The sequence below is a fragment of the Mastomys coucha genome, unplaced genomic scaffold (assembly GCF_008632895.1).
Source record: "Mastomys coucha isolate ucsf_1 unplaced genomic scaffold, UCSF_Mcou_1 pScaffold12, whole genome shotgun sequence".
Classification (NCBI taxonomy): domain Eukaryota; kingdom Metazoa; phylum Chordata; class Mammalia; order Rodentia; family Muridae; genus Mastomys; species Mastomys coucha.
Window position 1 is genome coordinate 54,378,685 of NW_022196894.1, and position 10,677 is coordinate 54,389,361.

General features: G+C 42.0%; 1 protein-coding gene across 1 annotated transcript in view; it reads right to left on the reverse strand.

Moving 5' to 3' along the window:
- The window catches only part of Tmem45a (transmembrane protein 45A), an 85,094-nt gene extending 75,227 nt beyond the window's left edge, over nt 1-9,867 (reverse strand). The window contains exon 1 of the mRNA XM_031364135.1: nt 9,516-9,867. The gene's annotated coding sequence lies outside the window, so the exon portion shown is untranslated. The remainder of the gene's footprint in view (nt 1-9,515) is intronic.
- Nucleotides 9,868-10,677: the final 810 nt, after the last annotated feature.

Here is a 10,677-nt window from a genome sequence, read left to right on the forward strand (position 1 = left end):
AAAAAAAAAAAAAAAACCTTGACATATCCTACTTAATATTAGTATTAGTATAGATTAATATTAACATACTTAATGTGAATATTAAATATAAGTTTCTCAAATCTAAAACATAAAAATGTTTGCCACTATGATAACAATTGATTAACAAAAGACAAGAGAATCATCTTCCAAGATCCAGAAATCATCAGAGTAGAGAAAGGACAATGAGCTAAAAAATCTACTAGCAGGTCAACTTCCTAGAAGTCTTGGCTCTCTGTAGCTCAATGAAACATCCTGGCAGTAGCTGTTACCTTGGCATTATCACCACAGGCATGCGCAGTGGTGAGATGAGCGGCAAGTCCTAGCTGCTTCCATACGGACGGACGACTCTCTGGACAGCAATCAGTTCTCTACGTAAGCACTGGACACGGGTAATCACGCTTCCTAATAAAGAATCCTCCCCAATGGTAGCAAGGTAACTACAATGGCCTATCTTCATTTTATTCCTCAATCTCAGAGGCATTTGGAATGAGCTCTCCAAAGTCTTGTTCTTTCAGAAGGAAACAAACATCCTAAAAGCACTTATGAGGCATGAGACATCGTCACACAAAGGTGGCCAGGGGAACATCAGGTTATACTACTAAAGCTAAGTTGCCCAGATATTTTCTGGGACTTGGTGAGGTGTCACATGTTGCTCATTCTGAAGTTAGTGAAGGTTCTCACGCCCAAGAGGCAGTGATGAAAATGCTTGCCCATGCTTGATCTAATACAAAATAATTTTATGGTTGGGGGTCACCACAACATGAGGAACTGTATTAAAGGGTCTCAGCATTAAGAAGGCTGAGGATCACTGTCTTAGTGGTCGTGGCCCACAGGTTGAGAACCACTGATCTAATAGACGGATGAACAAACTAAAGTGTTTAACACATCCTCAATCATTGTATTTTCTCCATTTTCTCCCACTTTCCTCCAAAGCCTGAACACTCGTTATTAGCACTGGGGACACCTAGCGAGCAAAGTTTGGAATGGAAGAGGGTAGAAACCACACACTTTAGACACAGGGACCAAAGGCCCCTGAGCTAGAACTGACTCAAAAGCCACCTCTCTGAGGACTTGCTTTCATACTGACAGAAGGCACCATGGAGGCTTCCAAAGAAGGGAAGCAAGAAAGGAAGCCCTACCCAGTTATGATGCCTATGAATCATAACATCGACCAGGTCCAATAACCCTAAGGGTGCAGCAATGGCATGCATAACTTAGTGGTAGCCAACAGTTCTCTAATTGGAGTTAAGACTTGCTCAACAAGAAGGATATAATGCTGGAAATAATACTGGTAGCCTAATTACGCAGGGTTAGTGAAGTCATGGACCTTGAGGGAGAACCTACAACAGCTACTTGATTAAACCAGCCCAATCCCAAACTACATTCTAAACATTTGTTCTTTTACCCACAGATACGTGTTACGTTTACTCCCTCGCCTCTCATCAAGGAAAGGGCTGTTCGAAACAGAAGGAGACCACTGAAGAAAACCTGAACCAATCAAAATGCAGTGTTATGGAGCCCGGTCCCAAGGAATGCATCTACAACACAACCGCTGTACCTCAGGTATAGGTATCATTGTGTAAAAGAAGGTACCCAAAGATGATAAAAGCCAGAGGCACAGGGGGATTGCTGTCAGATTGTGTCTCCTAGAAGTGTCAAAAACTGTACGCATAAAGTCTCCACAGTGTAATTGACTAAACATTAGCTGAGCTAGGATGGCACCAGTAGAGTCATGCTAATGTGGACTGGGAAAAAGCTCAGGGTGGCCCCAGACTGCATGGAACAGGAAACTAAGGAATGCTGAGAGTGGGAGATGGAGTCTTCCCCATGGGAGAGCCCACCAATGGATTGTCCAACCGAATGGTCTGCTCTGGGATTATACTCATACAGGAAGCATTGTACAGAATGAACAAGTTGTACTTGTGTTTTTAGAAACACACACAGGTAACAACAGTTACAGCAAATAGACACCGTGAATTTGAAAGAGACTGAGTTGGGGGATGGTATTTGTGTGGATTTGTAGGGAGGAAAGAGAATGGGAAATAGTGTGATTACATTATAATCTCAAAAAAGAAAAAGAAAGACCATAGATATAGAAGCAAAGCTAGATGAATGGCTTAAGGCTTCCTAAGACAGGGTAAGCCTTTGGCGTTATTTTAAATGAAATGAAAAAAAAAAAGCCTTTGGGGGTAGGGTTGGCTAAAAAGAAGAATGAGTGACTTTTCTTTGCACTACTTACTTGTTTGCATAATCTGTCTGGATGCCTTGTGGTCTTTTTAAGAAGCCAGTAGTGAAAATGTCATTTAAATTGGTCTATCGACCAGTCTAGTCTGCAAAGAGTGTGTTGCTACCTTCATGGAATATAGAAATAAGTTAAATGTCTTTCAGTAACTTGAAATTGAAGAAAAATCTATGTAAATTTGTTTACTCAAATAAGAATAGGCTGCAAGTATCTGAGGAACAAATGTTAAAAGGTCTTTTACAAATTCTTTGAGATCCCCTGTAGTGCTTCAAGCAAAGAGTGATGGATGTTTAACCAAAAGGGGTGGATCAGGCCCTAAGAGACAATTGTGTTACTGCCCTGGGATCATAAAGAATGCTGAGAGAGATCTGGGCAATGAGGATAAGGAACTAGATTTACCCAGGGATACCTGTCTCCTGTTGCCCACGCTAGATCTGAAGTTACCACAACCTGGAAAGTGACAACTAATAGGAGTATTTAGTTTTTAAGAATAATAGTATACATGGCATTCTGTTGAGTTCAGAGACTGGGAAGAAGAAATCTTGGATTTAAATTCTGAATTAACCACTCTATGATATTAGAAGCCTCACTCTCTCTCTGTTTCAGCTATGTCATTTTCAAAGTGAAGGCACAGCCTCTACCATCTAAGCTTGACAAACACAGTAATAGCACATGTATCTCTCTGCGAAGTAAACACATCATAGCTGGCCCAGTCCCGCAGCTGCCCAGTTCTAAAGCAAACAGCATAGACAAAGCCCAGCCCTGTACACCCCTTCATTGTTTTCTCGTAGTGACTGACAGAAATCGGGACCAACAAGCCCACAATCCTGATGAGGAAAAAGAGCGTTATGCATGTAGGAAGTATCCCTCCTGTGCCTCGGATGAATTTGGTATTGATTCAATCATCTGCCCCCTAGAGGAAACAGTTCATCCAACAGGTCCTGGAAGCAGAAAGGGGAAAACATTGACCCTGCCTTTTGAGCAGTCAATGCCATAGGCAGAGGATATCAAAAGTGAGCCCAGAATTCAACACCAGGATGGAAAGACTAGGGGAGTATAACTTCCATGCTACTTGCTTAAAGGAAAGATGCCTTCATGCCTCTAACCCTCATTCCTTCATCCTTCCTCAGCATCTTCCTTCCCATCACCCTGACTTCCTCTGGGCTATAATCCCCAAGGATCAGCTACTATAGACTTGGATGTGATCATTTTCAATGTTCCTTTTTTTTTTTCTCTCTACTACTGCTTTCAATATTTAAATCTTAATTGTTTATTATATTAAAGAACACAGAAAATCAAAAATGTCTGAGTGTACTAGGTACTATAAAATCTCCCTTTATTTTTTAGCTTCTTATCTGCCTTTAATGTCTCTACACTCATTAGTATTATGCCCAGTTTGTGAATAGAGAAAGAAATTAAATGAATGGGAGAAAAACTCATAGTGCTGAAGAAAGATAAGTCTTTAAATTAAAATAACACATTAGGAAAAACAAAAGTGAATGGGATAAGGGAACTTTTATATATAAAAAATATAAAATTATATACACACATAAGATCAAAGTGAAATGCAAAATTTTAGTCTGTTTTCACTAAAAATTAAAATGTAAGGTCTACTGTATGTGAGGAATGTCTTCTAAAGCATGGAAGAGTAGTTATAAGTTGAGGCTCTCTTGTCTAAATGTCTGGAAGCAGAAGGCTTTCTACTGCCCAAGGTTGTCAGATTTAGCAATACTTGTAGAGATTTTATGGCATCCTTAATCAAAAAACCAGAAATCCAAAATGCATCTGAATTTTTTTGGTCATCATATGAGTACTTCAGTATGTTCCTATTTTGAACCAGGCATGGTGGCACATACCTATAATCCCAGCAGGGAAGAGACTGAGGCAGGGAGACCATTAGTTAGAGACCAGCCTAGGCTATATACTGATATCCTGACTCAGAGAAAGAAGTTTTAGACTTTTGGATTTATAAATTAGAAAATGTGCTGCCCATAATCTCATTATTATGCTATTTTAGTTTATTGTCTCAGGGATATTTAAGGTACTAATGTCTTTTTGTAAAAGAAATATTTATCTGAAATTATGAAATCTTACATATCATGCATGAACTTTGGATTTTGATTCTTCTACTGAACTGAAATCAAATTCACTCTCCCTGTATTGCTCTTAAACAGCTTTCTCCTGAGAGTTGGGTATATCCTATCTCTGACTCACCCCACCAAATCCCTCTCTAACTCTCACTTTGTCTACCCCTCAATTAGACTTCATTGTTTGTGATTAAAGGTGTGTACAAAAGGGTTCCAGCCAGCCAGAAGGATTGAAGGTGTATTCTAAGGGCGTGTCTGCATTCCGTCCAGATCACAGAGACCTAGAAGGTCTTTAGATGGGATCAGAATAGCCATGTTGATGGATTAAAAATCCTCTACAAGTGCTCTTTACAGAAAATACATTTTGTGATAGACTCTGGGTCAAAAATAGACAGTCCTTACACCAAAGTGTTAGTTTGGCAACTGATTGTTGATTCAAAACAGAAGTGGAGTCATTATACTTTCAGGTCATCAAGAATGAATAAGGGAACTTCTTACACAGGTTACGACTCCCAAGAAATAAGTACAGCATTCAGGAAACATTGGCTCTGCCACGTGGAGTTAATAGGAGCACAGCATAAATCAGGGCTGGAATAGTGAGTGGTCACAGGAAGGAAGCTCCAGGCTGAAAAGCACCCTCTGTAAACATCCCAGGGGAGGTCTGATTTAATTCTGTTCATTTATTTATTTAGCTAGGAACCTGGGTGAAACTTTCCTCCGGGCCCATTGGCCTACTTCTAAGTGCTGAGAGAAAGGGTACCAGCCCACTTATAAGAGCCCCAGTTGGAAACTCAACAGGGAAGCTGTATTAATACTGTAGCGCTAGTCTGTAGACTAGTCTGAGGAACTGTGTGCTCTTTTGGAGGTGGCAACAGTAGCCAACCAAAAGAGACTGAAATCAGGATCCTTTCATTTTTCTTCCTAATCAAGTAGCACAATTTCCTTTCAGGAAATCATTTTTCATGGACATAGTGTTTTTCTAAAAGACCATTTTCTCTCTGTTAAAGAAAATCATATGAAATATTGTAAATATTTTCTAGAACCTGCAGAATTTCAGGCATAATGGAGAAAGGTGCAGATAAAGTCACCTTGTGTCTTGTCATGGAAATTACCACCTTGCTCTAACTCATGACCTTTGATTTTTTTCTCTTGAAAAACGAAGTGCACCGAAGACAGTCATCTCTGCTCAGGACAACAAGACCAAGTCATATGCCTTTGAACTTTTTTCCATATTAGGATCATCTAAGCCACCTCAGAGAAACAGGCTAGTCCAAAGTGGTGATAGGTGGTTTGGAAGAAAGGATTCATTGTCTTCCACGGCCTTCTGGAGACAGCTAAGTGTCAAAGTCCAGAGCTAGCTCTCTAAAGCCAAGGGTGACTTTACACGGTGGTTCACAGACCAACAGTGTGAGAGGAAACCATGCAAACAAACCCCATTAGACAAGCTTCTTTGGATGTCAGTGTGACCTTAGAAAAACAGTCCTCATCTGAGTGTCTCCATCTTTTCTCTATGACAAGCAAATCCTCATGAAGATCTATGTGTCTCAACTATCAGGTTGATATATGTATATTATATAGTGTTGAGATCTTTGTTGAAGCAAAGTCAGAATAGCATGATGAAGTCCAATTTATAACCTTTAATTAAGCTGAAAAGAGACTTGTAGAGAAAGTCTGAGAGAAGAAGACCCAACAATGAAAAGGAGGTCATTCCTTGGCTGCTCGGCTTTCTGCTACTGCCCTGCTGGATGTGGTCATGCACACCTGTAAAAGCAGAGCTCGGGAAGCTGATTGCTTTCAGTTGATGAATGGTTAGCTCTGTTGATTTGTGCCATCGATAATGCAGTACTTTGTGGCAAAAGCATTTAGAGGAAAGCACTTATTCATTGCAAATCTGGGAGCAGAAGAGAGGGAGAAGGGAGGCCATGGCCTCAAGAACCTGATTCAAAGGCCTTTTAATATTTATTCAAGCTCAGTATTTATTTCACTCCATTTGCTAACCTGCTAATTGACAAATAGACATGGCAGGGGGATTCTGGCAAATGAACAGTGTATGCAGTTCCTCAGCTGGGATGTACTACTTGCAAATGATCTTGTGAAGCTTTGGGGTGATCTGGAGCCAGGTACTCTAAGAGGATTGTGCTTCTACACTCCAAAATTCAGTAACATACCAGTGGTCTCTTAGGCCCTTTTTCAGTGCAGATAATGTACCAACTGATACCAACTGACATTTATTGGGTGTGTACTTTAAAACCAGATACTACAGTGAGTGATGTTCAAACAAGATAAGACAGGTGTTTGCCTGCAATGAGACTTATTTCATATGCAAATAGGATGAATCTTGTTTCTAGCCTGGCCTCTTCAGATAAATTTTATCAGTGCAATCCTGGCTCCAGGGATCCTCTTTCCACGGGATAGTTGATTCTTACAACCACACACTAGAACAGTGAAACTTGGCATGGTGGGCATTTGATGCCAAGACTCATGAAGGTAGGACAAGAGGATTACACATTTGAACCCAGTGTAAGCTACAGAGCAAAACCCTACAACTAAGAAAGAAAGAGGAAATAGAGAATAAGAAAGAGAACAAACTGGGGAGAAAGGAGGAGAGAAAGGAGGAGGAGGAAGAAGAGACACTTTCTCATATACCTAAGACTGTGTAGCCTAATGGTTAACGCTTGACGGTTTGGTTAGACTGAGTCTATGCCTACCACCTGTTCACTATGAATTGTGGGCAAGTATTTTAATCTACCTGTGGCTCTGTCTTCTCAATAATGAAAGCAAGCCTGTGTGGGGTAGCAATTCTCAGAAGGTTTCCTTCTGAGAAGATACCATGAGTTGAATACTCAGAACACTTGCTAACTGTTAAATGATCAAAAATAATAACTAGATGTATGAAATAGCCATCTGTGAACAGCAGACTGTTCCAACACTAGTAGGAGATGAATATATGACCACCCAAGAGAAAAAGGCCCTGGAGATCATTCCACAGATTTTTAACACAGGGTCTTAATGGCTCAGCATTTTGCCTGAGGTCAGCAGCCACACCAGAACCCATCTCTCTGCCACAATGTTATTGAGAGAAAGCATAAGAACTCAAACCTGACCCTTCACTTACATATATGTCACAGGGATAGATGATTTCTATTAACAGGGTGTTAAAGATCTACCTGCATATGCTGGGTCTATTATGAGAATATGACAAGGTTCTAACAATCACACCCCTGTCAAAGACTTCAAAGTGGCCTTTGTTAATGAAAAATAACAGCCCAGGGTACCAGACCACTAGAACAGAGCCAGAAGACATCACTGCAGATGTTCACGCTACCAAGTTCTGCTGAACATCTAGCCTAGCCCACTCCGGCTGCAGGAGGAGAGCATGCTGGACAAGCTGTGGAGACCCCAGAAATTATTCATTTCCTAAAGCCACCACTTTGCACTGGTGTCAGTTCAGCTTATTGTGCTTGTATCAATCTGCTTCACAATCTTGCCTTCACTGACAACCCAACCCCTCTTCAGGGTGCTTTCACTTTCAACAGAAAACTTACTTCCATCACACACACACACACACACACACACACACACACACACACACACACACAATTTCTTGTAGGTTTTCTCAGTGCTCCAAGGACACCTCCACACTTTCCAGCAGTTGAACCTTTGCCATATTTTGCCTTGCTCCTAGATGCTGTCTCAGCCCTACGACCCCTTCCCACCACCACACCTAAAACAAACTGGCAAAACCCCTTCCCCGGAAGTGGCAGTGTTTCCATGAACCCAGCCTCCATTCAGGTGGCCTTCTCTATCATCTGCACTCCAGAACCTTCTGTATCTAAGGCCCACACCAGTTCTTTGACAGTCTCACATAAGGCCTGGCTAGCAAGTGTGCAGAACTGGATAAACGCTGCTTTCTTGGAGGGAAATCGGAATGCTATTGAAGAAATGCACAGAAGCCAAGGAGGAAGGCGACAGGGAATGCAAAGGCAGCAAAGCCATGCTACGTGCTCAGGACTGATATGCTCTAACTCAGCACTCTAGACCTCATCAGTATGTCTGATTAATTATTATTAATACATCACAAAGGAGAAGCCTGGGCAATGATGTGGATGAGTGCTTTCCCTAAGATCTACTGTGAAGCTGTGAACGGATCAAGACAAGCTAACTCTCATTGCCTCTTTGCAATCACATCCTTCAAACCCTGCATCCCTAAATCCTCTAAAATTGTTCTACCTTTGTGGACCAAAACATGCTCTCAAAGTAATCATTTCTGCTCCAAATTCCCACCTGGGGCTCTAAGAGCCAGAAATTAAATATCTACTTGAGTGAAATCTTCCCCAAACGGTAAACAGCATGCAACATAACTCTGAACTTCAGAACATTACTTAGAGAAAATCATAGATGTTTCAGAAGGAATGGGCCATGAGCCACCAGCAGGTCAGCATTTTCCATCATCTCGTTGCTAAATCCTGACATATAAAGTAGAGCCATCTGTAAGCGCGCATGTATAATCAACACCATGGATACTGTTTTCTGTTGGAACAACAGGTTAAGTATGAAACTATAGGATTGCAGACACACAGAGAGGTCTATCACTTATTTAATTATTTTGTTAATAATAACCTAAGAGGAATTTAGATCTACCTCAACTACAAACTTAAATAAAGAATCCAGTAAGTCCTTTATGTGATTCCAGTTTTAAATAATTTGTCAGACGTTGTGTTAATTCCGAATACACCCGAGATTTTTCTCAGTCATCTATCAAAATGGGGAGTGGAGGACAGGAAGGGAATAGGAAGAGGAAGAGGAGAAGGAAGAAGAAGGAAGACGAGGAAGAAGGACGAGGAGGAGGAGGAGGAGGAGGAGGAGGAGGAGGAGGAAGAAGAATTATGTAATTTTAGGATGAAGAAAGGTTTACAACAAAACACCAGTCAAAATTTTGTTCCCAAGAAATCTTATACTAGCACCAACCCTGGTCAATTTTAAAATGCAAAGCAAACATTTTCCACAAAACAGAAAAGAAAGAAGCCCAACATCCCTGCTGTCTTTCCCAGCGTGAGATGTTTTTCTCCCCTTAACAAACAGAAGTCTGGAGAGAAGGGCAAAGGCAGAGGCTAGAGAGCTCAGCAGGACAAGGAGGAGGATGTCCCCAAGTCTCCAGAACTTACCCTGCTTGGCCAGGTTTACTCACACCTTACTCTCCCCACTTTGTCAGTTAGGATCAGAAGGCAGCTGAGCTTTGGTTGCTGTTTCTGTTCTTTTTATCGCAAAGCCCCATGAAAATTAAACGTGTTGAATGTGATGTGGCCTCGCCTCACATGGGGGTTAGAAAAAGACTCAAGCGTGGGTTGCTGATTGCTTCTTGGGGGAAAAAATTAAGTAGTAATTGGCTAGCAGGAGGCTACGTGGGGGACGTGCCTTGCGGGTGGCAGGCCTGGAAGGGGCCCACAAACTTTCTCAGCACAGCTGTCCAGATGTGCTTCATCTGGTTTCCTGGCGGGGCACTGGCTGGGGCTGCGGTTGGAGGCAAAGCCTTCTCCCTGGTTGCCGATTGGTGGAGCAGCCCGCCACTCCTGTGGGCTCAATCTGCCTCCACCCACTGGGCCACTCTCATCCCAGAAAGGAACTTAGCTGGGCGCGCAGTGCAGTCGCTGATGTGGCACTGCGTGGCAGCGGAGTCTGGGGAGGGGTGGTTGGAGGGGTCGCACGAACTCACAGCTTGCCCCTGCCCTTGCTCCGTGAAGGTAGGGTAGGCCTTGAAAGGAACTAGTTTGTTTAAACAGGAGAATCGCTATCGTTTGGGGCAAGAAACAGGATGAGTAGCTTAAGGCGGCCGGCATTTCCAAATAGGAGGGGTTGGAGGAGTATGTTACCCACGCCTTCAAAAGGGCGGTCCAGTCCCTCCTCAAAGATTTCCTATCCACACCTTCTCTGGCAAGAGAAAAGTAGATGTCCGCTATTTGGGGACAGTATTCTAAAGATTCAGGAATAATAAGCCTTTTACTAAAATGTAAGCTAATCAGAAGTGTGGTCGTTTGCATGGAGAAGCCCTGGGTGGGTGCTTAAAAAAAAAATGCTTGAGGTTCCTTTACAGCTGAAGGGAGTACTGCTTGGGAAGACAGCAAGAACTCTCATTTTGACCTGTGAGAATTGTAGAATTGCACCAACTAGAATATCTGTAATCGGTCAACAGTGCACAGTCTGTCCTGGAAAGCTGCTTCACAATGGCCTGATCATCAAGTATTAACTAGCTTTTCATAAACTACCGTCAACAGACATCAAATTTATTGACTACTACGACAGGCTCCTTACAAAAGAAAAAAAAAAAAA